Source organism: Mauremys reevesii, linkage group 12 (assembly GCF_016161935.1).
Source record: "Mauremys reevesii isolate NIE-2019 linkage group 12, ASM1616193v1, whole genome shotgun sequence".
Lineage (NCBI taxonomy): Eukaryota > Metazoa > Chordata > Testudines > Geoemydidae > Mauremys > Mauremys reevesii.
The window spans coordinates 6,128,163-6,145,964 of record NC_052634.1 but is presented as its reverse complement, the minus strand read 5'-3'; the positions used below and the strand labels follow the sequence as shown (position 1 = coordinate 6,145,964).

The window sequence follows — 17,802 nt, the reverse complement described above, 5'->3', positions numbered from 1 at the left end:
CTGACTGGGTAGGAGGGGCTGGGTGGGAAAACCACTGAGGTGTCTCACGCTGACTGGCTAGGAGGCGCTGGGCGGGAAAACCACTGAGGCAGCTCACGCTGACTGGGTAGGAGGTGCTGGGTGGGAAAACCACTGAGGCAGCTCACGCTGACTGGGTAGGAGGGGCTGGGTGGGAAAACCACTGAGGTGGCTCATGCTGACTGGGTAGGAGGCACTGGGTGGGAAAACCACTGAGGTGTCTCACGCTGACTGGGTAGGAGGCGCTGGGCGAGAAAACCACTGAGGTGGCTCACGCTGACTGGACAGGAGGGGCTGGGTGGGAAAACCACTGAGGTGGCTCACGCTGACTGGGCAGGAGGTGCTGGGTGGGAAAACCACTGAGGTGGCTCACGCTGACTGGGCAGGAGGTGCTGGGCAGGAAAACCACTGAGGTGTCTCACGCTGACTGGGCAGAAGTCACCGGGCGGGAGATGCCTGTAGGCGCAGAAAAGCACCTGCAGCGCTTTGCGCTGACTGGGCAGGGGGCGCTGGGTGGGAAAGCCCTGAGGCGGTCTGCCCTGGCTATGCAGAAGGTGCTGGGCGGGAAAGTCCAGAGGCAGCTCGCGCTGACAGGCAAAGCAGGAAAGCCCAGAGGTGGCTTACGCTGACTGGGCAGGAGGCACTGGGAGGGAGAAGCCTGAAGGGAATTCGTGCTGACTGGGCAGAGGTGCTGAACAGGAAAGCCCAGAGGTGTCTCACACTGAATGGGCAGGAGGCGCTGGGCGGGAAAGCCCAGAGACGTCTGGCACTGACTGGGTAGGAGGCATTGGGTGGGAAAGCTCTCAGGCGGTCTGCCCTGGCTATGCAGAAGGCGCTGGGCGGGAAAGTCCAGAGGCGGTTCACACTGACAGGCAGAGGTTCAGAGTGGGAAAGCCCAGAGCTGGCTCCTGCTGACTGGGCTTTAGGCACTGGGGGAAAAACCCGAAGGTGGGTCGAGCGGACTGGGCAGGAGGGGCTCGGTGTGAGAAGCCCATGGGTGGCTTGTGCAGGCAGAGCAGAAGGTACTGGGCAGAAAAGCCCAGAGGGAATTCATGCTGATGAGGCAGCAGGTGCTGGGCGGGAAAGCCCAGAGGCAGCTTACACTGACTGGGCAGGAGGCACTGGGTGGGGAAAACCACTGAGCGCTCAGGCTGACTGGGCTGTAGGTACTGGGGGGAGAGTCTGAAAATAGGTTGCGCTGCCTGGGAAAAAGGCGATGGGCGGGAAAACACAAGAGCTGGCTCACTCTAGACGTGTAGTAGGGGCTGGCTGGGAAACCCCAGCAATGCCTCGTGCTGACAAGGCACGCGGTGCTGAGCGGGAAAGCTCAGAGACAGCTCATGCTGACAGGGCAGGAAGCACAGGGCAGAAAAAAACAGAAATGACATGAGCTGATTGGACAGAAGCAGCTAGGCAGGAAAACCACTGAGGCAGCATGGGCTCCATGGGCAGGATATACTGGGTGCGAAAAGGGGGAAACGGTTCCACTAATTGGAAAAGAAGAATTCGGTGTGCAACATCAAAGGCATGTTGTACTGATTGCCCATGAAGACCTAGATGCGAAATACCTGTGAAGCCCTGACCTGACAGGAAAAGAAGAACAGAGTAGGAAATCTCTTAGGCATTTCCTGATGACAGGGCAGAAGGAGCTAAATTTTCGTACAAGCTCTCCTGCCTTCTGCTACGGATTGGTGCCGAAACCTAGGAATTGGGGTGATTTCAAGGAGGGGAGAGGACCTTATCCATTTAATCAGAATTCACCTTGGAATCGTGGTGTCCACTGAGCCCGCTTCACCTCACTCTCTTTCTATCTCTTTCTAGCAACTCAAAGGAAAAAAAGAAGATGACAACAGAAGAAAAAAAAACTGCAAGAGAAGAAAAGGCCAGTCAAAAACCACACACACATTGCACACATGGCCCTCCCTGTGGCATTTACACTTGTCCGCCTAGGCTTAATCCCCCTGGAGGGACCAGGGGAAAGGACCTCTCCGTAAACGGAGATCAAGGTCCGCTCCTTGCCAAGAGAAATGCTTTATGGGCCCATTGCGCACCTGTGGCTGAGTGACCCCCCTTTAAGAAGGGTTGAGGTCTCTGTGCATTTCGGCTCTTCAGGACTTAGCCTTTAACATGCCCCGTGCCACTCACCTCTCCCTGTAAGAAGGCTGCGGGTCTCCCCTTTCTAGCTTGTCTTGGGCCGCTGGCACTTGCTGCGCAAAGAGACCATTCTACCGAGGGAATGGAGGTCTCTCCTTTTCAGCGCTCTTGGCAATGGCCCATTGAAATGGCCCTGGCTTAAAGACCACCCTGTAAGGAGGCTTTGGGTCTCCTTCGCCACGCTTATGTAGCCACAGGTCACTTTGACATGCCAGGCAAAAGGACCGCCCTGTAACCAGGGCCAAAGGTCTTATCCTTCTCATTCTTAAACTAGCAGAACCCCCTTGTACCTCTGGCTGAGTGACCCCCCTTTAAGAAGGGTCGAGGTCTCTCTGGCTTTCTACTATTCAGGACCTAGCCTTTAAAATGCCATGTGCCAACGACCTCTCCCTGTAAGAGGGGGCCAGGTCTCCCCTTTCTAGCTTGTCTTGGGCCGCTGGCACTTGCTGGGCAAAGAGACCACTCTCTACCGAGGGAATGGGGGTCTCTCCTTTTCAGCGCTCTTGGCAATAGCCCATTGAAATGCCCCTGGCTTAAAGACCACCCTGTAAGGAGGGTTTGGGTCTCCTTTGCCATGCTTATGTAGCCACAGGGCACTTTGATACGCCAGGCAAAAGGACCGCCCTGTAACCAGGGTGTAAGGTCTTAGCCCTCTCATTCTTGAACTAGGAGAGCCTCTTTGTGCCTGTGGCTGAGTGACCCCCCTTTAAGAAGGGTCGAGGTCTCTCTGGCTTTCTGCTATTTAGAACCTAGCCTTTAATATGCCCCGTGCCACTGACCTCTCCCTGTAAGAACACATGGCACAGCATTTACACTTGTCCAAAGGACCTCGGAGATCAAGGTCCGCTCCTTGCCAAGAGAAATGCTTGTTGAGGTCTCTGTGCATTTCGGCTCTTCAGGACTTAGCCTTTAAAATGCCCTGTGCCACTGACCTCTCCCTGTAAGAAGGGTGCGGGTCTCCCCTTTCTAGCTTGTCTTGGGCCGCTGGCACTTGCTGGGCAAAGGGACCACCCTCTACCGAAGGAATGGAGGTCTCTCCTTTTCAGCGCTCTTGGCAATGGCCCATTGAAATGCCCCTGGCTTAAAGACCACCCTGTCAGGAGGGTTTGGGTCTCCTTCGCCACGCTTATGTAGCCACAGGGCACTTTGATACGCCAGGCAAAAGGACCGCCCTGTAACCAGGGTGTAAGGTCTTAGCCCTCTCATTCTTGAACTAGGAGAGCCTCTTTGTGCCTGTGGCTGAGTGACCCCCCTTTAAGAAGGGTCGAGGTCTCTCTGGCTTTCTGCTATTTAGAACCTAGCCTTTAATATGCCCCGTGCCACTGACCTATCCCTGTAAGAAGGGTGCAGGTCTCCCCTTTCTAGCTTGTCTTGGGCCGCTGGCACTTGCTGGGCAAAGGGACCACCCTCTACCGAGGGAATGGAGGTCTCTCCTTTTCAGCGCTTTTGGCAATGGCCCATTGAAATGCCCCTGGCTTAAGAACCACCCTGTAAGGAGGGTTTGGGTCTCCTTCGCCACGCTTATGTAGCCACAGATCACTTGGACACGCCAGGCAAAAGGACCGCCCTGTAACCAGGGCTTAAGGTCTTATCCCTCTCATTCTTAAACTAGCAGAACCCCCTTGTGCCTCTGGCTGAGTGACCCCCCTTTAAGAAGGGTCGAGGTCTCTCTGGCTTTCTGCTATTTAGAACGTAGCCTTTAATATGCCCTGTGCCACTGACCTCTCCCTGTAAGAAGGGTGCAGGTCTCCCCTTTCTAGCTTGTCTTGGGCCGCTGGCACTTGCTGGGCAAAGGGACCACCCTCTACCGAGGGAATGGAGGTCCCTCCTTTTCAGCGCTTTTGGCAATGGCCCATTGGGATGCGCCTGGCTTAAGGACCACCCTGTAAGGAGGGTTTGGGTCTCCTTCCCCACCCTTATTTAGACACAGGTCACTTTGACACGCCAGGTAAAAGGACCGCCCTGTAACCAGGGCCTAAGGTCTTATCCCTCTCATTCTTAAACTAGCAGAACCCCCTTGTGCCTCTGGCTGAGTGACCCCCCTTTAAGAAGGGTTGAGGTTCTACTTCGGCTAGTCACCGTAAATGGCACTAGAATGATTTCTACTTGGCTCTTCTGGGTTCTGAAGTGAAATCTGATTTGTGTCCCATGGATTTCCTGTCCGGGACACATGGAACCAGGTGTGGCGAAGGGGCGGCTGTAAGGGGATGGTGGAGGCCGTGAAAAATTCAACCCTTTCCTCAAAAAGCCAAGAAATCACCAAAGTCCAAAGTGAGCTCCTCTAACTAGGGTGTAGGTCTTTCTCTCACTTTCCCAAGATTACACTCCCTTTGAAAGCTAGTTCTAGAAACCAGCCTCTTGAGAGAGTTAAGGGTTTGCCCTTGTAGCTGCCCTGTGCCCGTGGCCTCCTCACGCACTCAGCCAAGTCAAAGCCCAGCGTACTCTGCATCCGGATGGCCCTGAGTTCTGCTGCAAGCTCTCCTGCCTTCTGCTACGGATTGGTGCGAAGCCTAGGAACTGGGGTAATTTCAAGGAGGGCGAGGACCTTGTCCATTTCATCTGCATTGACCTTGGAATTGTGGTGTCCACTGAGCCCGCTTCACCTCTCTCTCTTTCTCTCTCTTTCTAGCAACTCAAAGGACAAAATGAAGACGACGACAGAAGCACCAAAGAAACTGCAGGAAAAGAGAAGAAAAGGCCAGTCAAAAACCCCACACATTGCACACATGGCCCTCCCTGTGGCATTTACACTTGTCCGCCTAGGCTTAATCCCTGGAGGACCAGGAAAGGACCTCTCCGTAAACGGAGATCAAGGTCCGCTCCTTGCCAAGAGAAATGCTTTATGGGCCCATTGCGCACCTGCGGCTGAGTGACCCCCCTTTAAGAAGGGTTGAGGTCTCTGTGCATTTCGGCTCTTCAGGACTTAGCCTTTAACATGCCCCGTGCCACTGACCTCTCCCTGTAAGAAGGGTGCGGGTCTCCCCTTTCTAGCTTGTCTTGGGCCGCTGGCACTTGCTGGGCAAAGGGACCACCCTCTACCGAGGGAATGGAGGTCTCTCCTTTCAGCGCTTTTGGCAATGGCCCATTGAAATGCCCCTGGCTTAAGGACCACCCTGTAAGGAGGGTTTGGGTCTCCTTCGCCACGCTTATGTAGCCACAGATCACTTGGACACGCCAGGCAAAAGGACTGCCCTGTAACCAGGGCCTAAGGTCTTATCCCTCTCATTCTTAAACTAGCAGAACCCCCTTGTGCCTCTGGCTGAGTGACCCCCCTTTAAGAAGGGTCGAGGTCTCTCTGGCTTTCTACTATTCAGGACCTAGCCTTTAAAATGCCCTGTGCCACTGACCTCTCCCTGTAAGAAGGGTGCAGGTCTCCCCTTTCTAGCTTGTCTTGGGCCGCTGGCACTTGCTGGGCAAAGAGACCACCCTCTACCGAGGGAATGGAGGTCTCTCCTTTCAGCGCTCTTGGCAATGGCCCATTGAAATGCCCCTGGCTTAAAGACCACCCTGTAAGGAGGGTTTGGGTCTCCTTCGCCACGCTTATGTAGCCACATGCCAGGCAAAAGGACCGCCCTGTAACCAGGGTGTAAGGTCTTAGCCCTCTCATTCTTAAACTAGGAGAGCCTCTTTGTGCCTGTGGCTGAGTGACCCCCCTTTAAGAAGGGTTGCGGTTCCAGTTCTGTTAGTCGCAGAAAATTCCCAAGAATGATTTCTATTTGGCTTTTTGAGCTTTGAGGTGAAATCTTATTTGTGACCCGTGTATTTCTTCTCCGGGTCACGTGTAACCCGGTGTGGCGAAGGGGCGGCTGTAAGGGGATGGTGGAGGCCGTGAAAAATTCGACCCTTCTTTCCCAGAGAGCCAACAAATCGGCCCAAATTCCGTATCTCACAAAGTCTGGAACTGAACAGGTGAGGAAGCGGGCTCCTTTCAGAGCCTCACTTCCATGCAATCCTTCCTCATCTCCTCTTGCCCTGCCCAATTTACACTGCCCAATCAACCTCAGCTTTGAGCCCGTGTTTGATTCGGCACAAGAAAGACGTTGCTGGACGTAGCATTTGTAAGGGTACAGATTCGGAGAGCTCCGTAAGTTGTGTCTGAATTCCAGGCCTTTTGTTTCTTTGCTGACAGAACGAGGCTATTCCTAGGGCTATGTTTGAAGTGATTGATGTGGCTGTCCTTTTGGAAATGTGCTCATGCTCAGCTGGTGTAGGTTCTTGGCGTGGTATTCAGAGCTTGCACGGGGGTGCACCTAACCCTACTAACAGGACTGTGTTTTGGTCAAGGTTAGGGGGCACAAAGTTGAAATTTTCTTGGTGGGGTAGGAAGGTAAGTCGGGAAGGGTGTTGCCGAGGGATGGAGGATTTAATGGTAATGCGAGACTCAGCGGGACTCCTCCCTTACCTGTTCATTACCAGATCTTTTCACATTGGGGACTTTCCCCCCCTTCTTTAAAGGAGGACTATTTTCCTAAAGAAAGGGTGACCGCCCTGTACTCAGGGATCGGGTCTGTTTCCCTTTTCTCCTCTCTGCGTTGGCCCTTTTAATGCCAAAGTCCCTGGCTGGCCAAAGAGAGCCCCCTCTACCGAGGGAATGGAGGTCTCTCCTTTTCAGCGCTTTTGGCAATGGCCCATTGGGATGCGCCTGGCTTAAGGACCACCCTGTAAGGAGGGTTTGGGTCTCCTTCGCCACGCTTATGTAGCCACAGGACCACCCTGTAAGGAGGGATTGGGTCTCCGTCGCCACGCTAATGTAGCCACAGATCCCTTGGACACGCCAGGCAAAAGGACCGCCCTGTAACCAGGGCTTAAGGTCTTATCCCTCTCATTCTTAAACTAGCAGAACCCCCTTGTGCCTCTGGCTGAGTGACCCCCCTTTAAGAAGGGTCGAGGTCTCTCTGGCCTTTAATATGCCCTGTGCCACTGACCTCTCCCTGTAAGAAGGGTGCAGGTCTCCCCTTTCTAGCTTGTCTTGGGCCGCTGGCACTTGCTGGGCAAAGGGACCACCCTCTACCGAGGGAATGGAGGTCCCTCCTTTTCAGCGCTTTTGGCAATGGCCCATTGGGATGCGCCTGGCTTAAGGACCACCCTGTAAGGAGGGTTTGGGTCTCCTTCCCCACCCTTATTTAGACACAGGTCACTTTGACACGCCAGGTAAAAGGACCGCCCTGTAACCAGGGCCTAAGGTCTTATCCCTCTCATTCTTAAACTAGCAGAACCCCCTTGTGCCTCTGGCTGAGTGACCCCCCTTTAAGAAGGGTTGAGGTTCTACTTCGGCTAGTCACCGTAAATGGCACTAGAATGATTTCTACTTGGCTCTTCTGGGTTCTGAAGTGAAATCTGATTTGTGTCCCATGGATTTCCTGTCCGGGACACATGGAACCAGGTGTGGCGAAGGGGCGGCTGTAAGGGGATGGTGGAGGCCGTGAAAAATTCAACCCTTTCCTCAAAAAAGCCAAGAAATCACCAAAGTCCAAAGTGAGCTCCCTCTAACTAGGGTGTAGGTCTTTCTCTCACTTTCCCAAGATTACACTCCCCTTTGAAAGCTAGTTCTAGAAACCAGCCTCTTGAGAGAGTTAAGGGTTTGCCCTTGTAGCTGCCCTGTGCCCGTGGCCTCCTCACGCACTCAGCCAAGTCAAAGCCCAGCGTACTCTGCATCCGGATGGCCCTGAGTTCTGCTGCAAGCTCTCCTGCCTTCTGCTACGGATTGGTGCCGAAGCCTAGGAACTGGGGTAATTTCAAGGAGGGGCGAGGACCTTGTCCATTTCATCTGCATTGACCTTGGAATTGTGGTGTCCACTGAGCCCGCTTCACCTCTCTCTCTTTCTCTCTCTTTCTAGCAACTCAAAGGACAAAATGAAGACGACGACAGAAGCACCAAAGAAACTGCAGGAAAAGAGAAGAAAAGGCCAGTCAAAAACCACACACACATTGCACACATGGCCCTCCCTGTGGCATTTACACTTGTCCGCCTAGGCTTAATCCCCCTGGAGGGACCAGGGGAAAGGACCTCTCCGTAAACGGAGATCAAGGTCCGCTCCTTGCCAAGAGAAATGCTTTATGGGCCCATTGCGCACCTGCGGCTGAGTAACCCCTTTAAGAAGGGTTGAGGTCTCTGTGCATTTCGGCTCTTCAGGACTTAGCCTTTAACATGCCCCGTGCCACTGACCTCTCCCTGTAAGAAGGGTGCGGGTCTCCCCTTTCTAGCTTGTCTTGGGCCGCTGGCACTTGCTGGGCAAAGGGACCACCTCTACCGAGGGAATGGAGGTCTCTCCTTTCAGCGCTTTTGGCAATGGCCCATTGAAATGCCCTGGCTTAAGGACCACCCTGTAAGGAGGGTTTGGGTCTCCTTCGCCACGCTTATGTAGCCACAGATCACTTGGACACGCCAGGCAAAGGACCGCCTGTAACCAGGGCCTAAGGTCTTATCCTCTCATTCTTAAACTAGCAGAACCCCTTGTGCCTCTGGCTGAGTGACCCCTTTAAGAAGGGTCGAGGTCTCTCTGGCTTTCTACTATTCAGGACCTAGCCTTTAAAATGCCATGTGCCAACGACCTCTCCCTGTAAGAGGGGGCCAGGTCTCCCCTTTCTAGCTTGTCTTGGGCCGCTGGCACTTGCTGGGCAAGAGACCACCCTCTACCGAGGGAATGGGGGTCTCTCCTTTTCAGCGCTCTTGGCAATGGCCCATTGAAATGCCCCTGGCTTAAAGACCACCCTGTAAGGAGGGTTTGGGTCTCCTTCGCCACGCTTATGTAGCCACATGCCAGGCAAAAGGACCGCCCTGTAACCAGGGTGTAAGGTCTTAGCCCTCTCGTTCTTAAACTAGGAGAGCCTCTTTGTGCCTGTGGCTGAGTGACCCCCCTTTAAGAAGGGTTGCGGTTCCAGTTCTGTTAGTCGCAGAAAATTCCCCAAGAATGATTTCTATTTGGCTTTTTTGAGCTTTGAGGTGAAATCTTATTTGTGACCCGTGTATTTCTTCTCCGGGTCACGTGTAACCCGGTGTGGCGAAGGGGCGGCTGTAAGGGGATGGTGGAGGCCGTGAAAAATTCGACCCTTCTTTCCCAGAGAGCCAACAAATCGGCCCAAATTCCGTATCTCACAAAGTCTGGAACTGAACAGGTGAGGAAGCGGGCTCCTTTCAGAGCCTCACTTCCATGCAATCCTTCCTCATCTCCTCTTGCCCTGCCCAATTTACACTGCCCAATCAACCTCAGCTTTGAGCCCGTGTTTGATTCGGCACAAGAAAGACGTTGCTGGACGTAGCATTTGTAAGGGTACAGATTCGGAGAGCTCCGTAACTTGTGTCTGAATTCCAGGCCTTTTGTTTCTTTGCTGACAGAACGAGGCTATTCCTAGGGCTATGTTTGAAGTGATTGATGTGGCTGTCCTTTTGGAAATGTGCTCATGCTCAGCTGGTGTAGGTTCTTGGCGTGGTATTCAGAGCTTGCACGGGGGTGCACCTAACCCTACTAACAGGATTGTGTTTTGGTCAAGGTTAAGGGGCACAAAGTTGAAATTTTCTTGGTGGGGTAGGAAGGTAAGTCGGGAAGGGTGTTGCCGAGGGATGGAGGATTTAATGGTAATGCGAGACCCAGCGGGACTCCTCCCTTACCTGTTCATTACCAGATCTTTTCACATTGGGGACTTTCCCCCCCTTCTTTAAAGGAGGACTATTTTCCTAAAGAAAGCGTGACCGCCCTGTACTCAGGGATCGGGTCTGTTTCCCTTTTCTCCTCTCTGCGTTGGTCCTTTTAATGACAAAGTCCCTGGCTGGCCAAAGAGAGCCCCCTCTACCGAGGGAATGGAGGTCTCTCCTTTTCAGCGCTTTTGGCAATGGCCCATTGGGATGCGCCTGGCTTAAGGACCACCCTGTAAGGAGGGTTTGGGTCTCCTTCGCCACGCTTATGTAGCCACAGATCACTTGGACACGCCAGGCAAAAGGACCGCCCTGTAACCAGGGTGTAAGGTTTTAGCCCTCTCGTTCTTAAACTAGGAGAGCCTCTTTGTGCCTGTGGCTGAGTGACCCCCCTTTAAGAAGGGTCGAGGTCTCTCTGGCTTTCTGCTATTTAGAACCTAGCCTTTAATATGCCCTGTGCCACTGACCTCTCCCTGTAAGAAGGGTGCAGGTCTCCCCTTTCTAGCTTGTCTTGGGCCGCTGGCACTTGCTGGGCAAAGGGACCACCCTCTACCGAGGGAATGGAGGTCCCTCCTTTTCAGCGCTTTTGGCAATGGCCCATTGGGATGCGCCCGGCTTAAGGACCACCCTGTAAGGAGGGTTTGGGTCTCCTTCGCCACGCTTATGTAGCCACAGGTCACTTTGACACGCCAGGTAAAAGGACCGCCCTGTAACCAGGGCCTAAGGTCTTATCCCTCTCATTCTTAAACTAGCAGAACCCCCTTGTGCCTCTGGCTGAGTGACCCCCCTTTAAGAAGGGTTGAGGTTCTACTTCGGCTATTCACCGTAAATGGCACTAGAATGATTTCTACTTGGCTCTTCTGGGTTCTGAAGTGAAATCTGATTTGTGTCCCATGGATTTCCTGTCCGGGACACATGGAACCAGGTGTGGCGAAGGGGCGGCTGTAAGGGGATGGTGGAGGCCGTGAAAAATTCAACCCTTTCCTCAAAAAAGCCAAGAAATCACCAAAGTCCAAAGTGAGCTCCCTCTAACTAGGGTGTAGGTCTTTCTCTCACTTTCCCAAGATTACACTCCCCTTTGAAAGCTAGTTCTAGAAACCAGCCTCTTGAGAGAGTTAAGGGTTTGCCCTTGTAGCTGCCCTGTGCCCGTGGCCTCCTCACGCACTCAGCCAAGTCAAAGCCCAGCGTACTCTGCATCCGGATGGCCCTGAGTTCTGCTGCAAGCTCTCCTGCCTTCTGCTACGGATTGGTGCCGAAGCCTAGGAACTGGGGTAATTTCAAGGAGGGGCGAGGACCTTGTCCATTTCATCTGCATTGACCTTGGAATTGTGGTGTCCACTGAGCCCGCTTCACCTCTCTCTCTTTCTCTCTCTTTCTAGCAACTCAAAGGACAAAATGAAGACGACGACAGAAGCACCAAAGAAACTGCAGGAAAAGAGAAGAAAAGGCCAGTCAAAAACCACACACACATTGCACACATGGCCCTCCCTGTGGCATTTACACTTGTCCGCCTAGGCTTAATCCCCCTGGAGGGACCAGGGGAAAGGACCTCTCCGTAAACGGAGATCAAGGTCCGCTCCTTGCCAAGAGAAATGCTTTATGGGCCCATTGCGCACCTGCGGCTGAGTGACCCCCCTTTAAGAAGGGTTGAGGTCTCTGTGCATTTCGGCTCTTCAGGACTTAGCCTTTAACATGCCCCGTGCCACTGACCTCTCCCTGTAAGAAGGGTGCGGGTCTCCCCTTTCTAGCTTGTCTTGGGCCGCTGGCACTTGCTGGGCAAAGGGACCACCCTCTACCGAGGGAATGGAGGTCTCTCCTTTTCAGCGCTTTTGGCAATGGCCCATTGAAATGCCCCTGGCTTAAGGACCACCCTGTAAGGAGGGTTTGGGTCTCCTTCGCCACGCTTATGTAGCCACAGATCACTTGGACACGCCAGGCAAAAGGACCGCCCTGTAACCAGGGCCTAAGGTCTTATCCCTCTCATTCTTAAACTAGCAGAACCCCCTTGTGCCTCTGGCTGAGTGACCCCCCTTTAAGAAGGGTCGAGGTCTCTCTGGCTTTCTACTATTCAGGACCTAGCCTTTAAAATGCCCTGCACCATTGACCTCTCCCTGTAAGAAGGGTTCAGGTCTCCCTTTTCTAGCTTGTCTTGGGCCACTAGCATTTTCTGGGCAAAGAGACCACTTCTGCTGAGGGAATGGCGGTCTCTCCTTTTCAGCGCTCTTGGCAATGGCCCATTGAAATGCCCCTGGCTTAAAGACCACCCTGTAAGGAGGGTTTGGGTCTCCTTCGCCACGCTTATGTAGCCACATGCCAGGCAAAAGGACCGCCCTGTAACCAGGGTGTAAGGTCTTAGCCCTCTCGTTCTTAAACTAGGAGAGCCTCTTTGTGCCTGTGGCTGAGTGACCCCCCTTTAAGAAGGGTTGCGGTTCCAGTTCTGTTAGTCGCAGAAAATTCCCCAAGAATGATTTCTATTTGGCTTTTTTGAGCTTTGAGGTGAAATCTTATTTGTGACCCGTGTATTTCTTCTCCGGGTCACGTGTAACCCGTGTGGCGAAGGGGCGGCTGTAAGGGGATGGTGGAGGCCGTGAAAGATTCGACCCTTCTTTCTCAGAGAGCCAACAAATCGGCCCAAATTCCGTATCTCACAAAGTCTGGAACTGAACAGGTGAGGAAGCGGGCTCCTTTCAGAGCCTCACTTCCATGCAATCCTTCCTCATCTCCTCTTGCCCTGCCCAATTTACACTGCCCAATCAACCTCAGCTTTGAGCCCGTGTTTGATTCGGCACAAGAAAGACGTTGCTGGACGTAGCATTTGTAAGGGTACAGATTCGGAGAGCTCCGTAAGTTGTGTCTGAATTCCAGGCCTTTTGTTGCTTTGCTGACAGAACGAGGCTATTCCTAGGGCTATGTTTGAAGTGATTGATGTGGCTGTCCTTTTGGAAATGTGCTCATGCTCAGCTGGTGTAGGTTCTTGGCGTGGTATTCAGAGCTTGCACGGGGGTGCACCTAACCCTACTAACAGGACTGTGTTTTGGTCAAGGTTAGGGGGCACAAAGTTGAAATTTTCTTGGTGGGGTAGGAAGGTAAGTCGGGAAGGGTGTTGCCGAGAGATGGAGGATTTAATGGTAATGCGAGACTCAGCGGGACTCCTCCCTTACCTGTTCATTACCAGATCTTTTCACATTGGGGACTTTCCCCTTCTTTAAAGGAGGACTATTTTCCTAAAGAAAGGGTGACCGCCCTGTACTCAGGGATCGGGTCTGTTTCCTTTTCTCCTCTGCGTTGGCCCTTTTAATGCCAAAGTCCCTGGCTGGCCAAAGAGAGCCCCCTCTACCGAGGGAATGGAGGTCTCTCCTTTTCAGCGCTTTTGGCAATGGCCCATTGGGATGCGCCTGGCTTAAGGACCACCCTGTAAGGAGGGTTTGGGTCTCCTTCGCCACGCTTATGTAGCCACAGGGCACTTTGATACGCCAGGCAAAAGGACCGCCCTGTAACCAGGGTGTAAGGTCTTAGCCCTCTCATTCTTGAACTAGGAGAGCCTCTTTGTGCCTGTGGCTGAGTGACCCCCCTTTAAGAAGGGTCGAGGTCTCTCTGGCTTTCTGCTATTTAGAACCTAGCCTTTAATATGCCCCGTGCCACTGACCTCTCCCTGTAAGAAGGGTGCAGGTCTCCCCTTTCTAGCTTGTCTTGGGCCGCTGGCACTTGCTGGGCAAAGGGACCACCTCTACCGAGGGAATGGAGGTCTCTCCTTTTCAGCGCTTTTGGCAATGGCCCATTGAAATGCCCCTGGCTTAAGGACCACCCTGTAAGGAGGGTTTGGGTCTCCTTCGCCACGCTTATGTAGCCACAGATCACTTGGACACGCCAGGCAAAAGGACCGCCCTGTAACCAGGGCTTAAGGTCTTATCCCTCTCATTCTTAAACTAGCAGAACCCCCTTGTGCCTCTGGCTGAGTGACCCCCCTTTAAGAAGGGTCGAGGTCTCTCTGGCTTTCTGCTATTTAGAACGTAGCCTTTAATATGCCCTGTGCCACTGACCTCTCCCTGTAAGAAGGGTGCAGGTCTCCCCTTTCTAGCTTGTCTTGGGCCGCTGGCACTTGCTGGGCAAAGGGACCACCCTCTACCGAGGGAATGGAGGTCCCTCCTTTTCAGCGCTTTTGGCAATGGCCCATTGGGATGCGCCTGGCTTAAGGACCACCCTGTAAGGAGGGTTTGGGTCTCCTTCCCCACCCTTATTTAGACACAGGTCACTTTGACACGCCAGGTAAAAGGACCGCCCTGTAACCAGGGCCTAAGGTCTTATCCCTCTCATTCTTAAACTAGCAGAACCCCCTTGTGCCTCTGGCTGAGTGACCCCCCTTTAAGAAGGGCTGAGGTTCTACTTCGGCTAGTCACCGTAAATGGCACTAGAATGATTTCTACTTGGCTCTTCTGGGTTCTGAAGTGAAATCTGATTTGTGTCCCATGGATTTCCTGTCCGGGACACATGGAACCAGGTGTGGCGAAGGGGCGGCTGTAAGGGGATGGTGGAGGCCGTGAAAAATTCAACCCTTTCCTCAAAAAAGCCAAGAAATCACCAAAGTCCAAAGTGAGCTCCCTCTAACTAGGGTGTAGGTCTTTCTCTCCCTTTCCCAAGATTACACTCCCCTTTGAAAGCTAGTTCTAGAAACCAGCCTCTTGAGAGAGTTAAGGGTTTGCCCTTGTAGCTGCCCTGTGCCCGTGGCCTCCTCACGCACTCAGCCAAGTCAAAGCCCAGCGTACTCTGCATCCGGATGGCCCTGAGTTCTGCTGCAAGCTCTCCTGCCTTCTGCTACGGATTGGTGCCGAAGCCTAGGGACTGGGGTAATTTCAAGGAGGGGCGAGGACCTTGTCCATTTCATCTGCATTGACCTTGGAATTGTGGTGTCCACTGAGCCCGCTTCACCTCTCTCTTTCTCTCTCTTTCTAGCAACTCAAAGGACAAAATGAAGACGACGACAGAAGCACCAAAGAAACTGCAGGAAAAGAGAAGAAAAGGCCAGTCAAAAACCACACACACATTGCACACATGGCCCTCCCTGTGGCATTTACACTTGTCCGCCTAGGCTTAATCCCCCTGGAGGGACCAGGGGAAAGGACCTCTCCGTAAACGGAGATCAAGGTCCGCTCCTTGCCAAGAGAAATGCTTTATGGGCCCATTGCGCACCTGCGGCTGAGTGACCCCCCTTTAAGAAGGGTTGAGGTCTCTGTGCATTTCGGCTCTTCAGGACTTAGCCTTTAACATGCCCCGTGCCACTGACCTCTCCCTGTAAGAAGGGTGCGGGTCTCCCCTTTCTAGCTTGTCTTGGGCCGCTGGCACTTGCTGGGCAAAGAGACCACCCTCTACCGAGGGAATGGAGGTCTCTCCTTTCAGCGCTTTTGGCAATGGCCCATTGAAATGCCCCTGGCTTAAGGACCACCCTGTAAGGAGGGTTTGGGTCTCCTTCGCCACGCTTATGTAGCCACAGATCACTTGGACACGCCAGGCAAAAGGACCGCCCTGTAACCAGGGCCTAAGGTCTTATCCCTCTCATTCTTAAACTAGCAGAACCCCCTTGTGCCTCTGGCTGAGTGACCCCCCTTTAAGAAGGGTCGAGGTCTCTCTGGCTTTCTACTATTCAGGACCTAGCCTTTAAAATGCCCTGTGCCACTGACCTCTCCCTGTAAGAAGGGTGCAGGTCTCCCCTTTCTAGCTTGTCTTGGGCCGCTGGCACTTGCTGGGCAAAGAGACCACCCTCTACCGAGGGAATGGGGGTCTCTCCTTTTCAGCGCTCTTGGCAATGGCCCATTGAAATGCCCCTGGCTTAAAGACCACCCTGTAAGGAGGGTTTGGGTCTCCTTCGCCACGCTTATGTAGCCACATGCCAGGCAAAAGGACCGCCCTGTAACCAGGGTGTAAGGTCTTAGCCCTCTCGTTCTTAAACTAGGAGAGCCTCTTTGTGCCTGTGGCTGAGTGACCCCCCTTTAAGAAGGGTTGCGGTTCCAGTTCTGTTAGTCGCAGAAAATTCCCCAAGAATGATTTCTATTTGGCTTTTTTGAGCTTTGAGGTGAAATCTTATTTGTGACCCGTGTATTTCTTCTCCGGGTCACGTGTAACCCGGTGTGGCGAAGGGGCGGCTGTAAGGGGATGGTGGAGGCCGTGAAAAATTCGACCCTTCTTTCCCAGAGAGCCAACAAATCGGCCCAAATTCCGTATCTCACAAAGTCTGGAACTGAACAGGTGAGGAAGCGGGCTCCTTTCAGAGCCTCACTTCCATGCAATCCTTCCTCATCTCCTCTTGCCCTGCCCAATTTACACTGCCCAATCAACCTCAGCTTTGAGCCCGTGTTTGATTCGGCACAAGAAAGACGTTGCTGGACGTAGCATTTGTAAGGGTACAGATTCGGAGAGCTCCGTAAGTTGTGTCTGAATTCCAGGCCTTTTGTTTCTTTGCTGACAGAACGAGGCTATTCCTAGGGCTATGTTTGAAGTGATTGATGTGGCTGTCCTTTTGGAAATGTGCTCATGCTCAGCTGGTGTAGGTTCTTGGCGTGGTATTCAGAGCTTGCACGGGGGTGCACCTAACCCTACTAACAGGACTGTGTTTTGGTCAAGGTTAGGGGGCACAAAGTTGAAATTTTCTTGGTGGGGTAGGAAGGTAAGTCGGGAAGGGTGTTGCCGAGGGATGGAGGATTTAATGGTAATGCGAGACTCAGCGGGACTCCTCCCTTACCTGTTCATTACCAGATCTTTTCACATTGGGGACTTTCCCCCCCTTCTTTAAAGGAGGACTATTTTCCTAAAGAAAGGGTGACCGCCTGTACTCAGGGATCGGGTCTGTTTCCTTTTCTCCTCTCTGCGTTGGCCCTTTTAATGCCAAAGTCCCTGGCTGGCCAAAGAGAGCCCCTCTACCGAGGGAATGGAGGTCTCTCCTTTCAGCGCTTTGGCAATGGCCCATTGGGATGCGCCTGGCTTAAGGACCACCCTGTAAGGAGGGTTTGGGTCTCCTTCGCCACGCTTATGTAGCCACAGGGCACTTTGATACGCCAGGCAAAAGGACCGCCCTGTAACCAGGGTGTAAGGTCTTAGCCCTCTCATTCTTGAACTAGGAGAGCCTCTTTGTGCCTGTGGCTGAGTGACCCCCCTTTAAGAAGGGTCGAGGTCTCTCTGGCTTTCTGCTATTTAGAACCTAGCCTTTAATATGCCCTGTGCCACTGACCTCTCCCTGTAAGAAGGGTGCAGGTCTCCCCTTTCTAGCTTGTCTTGGGCCGCTGGCACTTGCTGGGCAAAGGGACCACCCTCTACCGAGGGAATGGAGGTCTCTCCTTTTCAGCGCTTTTGGCAATGGCCCATTGAAATGCCCCTGGCTTAAGGACCACCCTGTAAGGAGGGTTTGGGTCTCCTTCGCCACGCTTATGTAGCCACAGATCACTTGGACACGCCAGGCAAAAGGACCGCCCTGTAACCAGGGCTTAAGGTCTTATCCCTCTCATTCTTAAACTAGCAGAACCCCCTTGTGCCTCTGGCTGAGTGACCCCCCTTTAAGAAGGGCTGAGGTTCTACTTCGGCTAGTCACCGTAAATGGCACTAGAATGATTTCTACTTGGCTCTTCTGGGTTCTGAAGTGAAATCTGATTTGTGTCCCATGGATTTCCTGTCCGGGACACATGGAACCAGGTGTGGCGAAGGGGCGGCTGTAAGGGGATGGTGGAGGCCGTGAAAAATTCAACCCTTTCCTCAAAAAAGCCAAGAAATCACCAAAGTCCAAAGTGAGCTCCCTCTAACTAGGGTGTAGGTCTTTCTCTCACTTTCCCAAGATTACACTCCCCTTTGAAAGCTAGTTCTAGAAACCAGCCTCTTGAGAGAGTTAAGGGTTTGCCCTTGTAGCTGCCCTGTGCCCGTGGCCTCCTCACGCACTCAGCCAAGTCAAAGCCCAGCGTACTCTGCATCCGGATGGCCCTGAGTTCTGCTGCAAGCTCTCCTGCCTTCTGCTACGG

The 17,802-nt window shown here is 53.1% G+C and overlaps 2 long non-coding RNA genes across 2 annotated transcripts; both read left to right on the top strand.

Annotated features, from left to right (window-relative positions):
- Positions 1 to 6,944: 6,944 nt before the first annotated feature.
- LOC120375560 lies at positions 6,945 to 8,258 on the top strand. Its single transcript, XR_005586632.1, has 3 exons — positions 6,945 to 7,061; positions 7,435 to 7,901; positions 8,010 to 8,258. It is a non-coding gene; the product is annotated as an uncharacterized LOC120375560 (long non-coding RNA).
- Positions 8,259 to 13,089: 4,831 nt separating this feature from the next.
- On the top strand, positions 13,090 to 16,618 carry LOC120375561. The gene is made up of 3 exons (XR_005586633.1): positions 13,090 to 13,787; positions 14,183 to 14,649; positions 14,756 to 16,618. It is a non-coding gene; the product is annotated as an uncharacterized LOC120375561 (long non-coding RNA).
- The last annotated feature ends 1,184 nt before the right edge of the window (positions 16,619 to 17,802 follow it).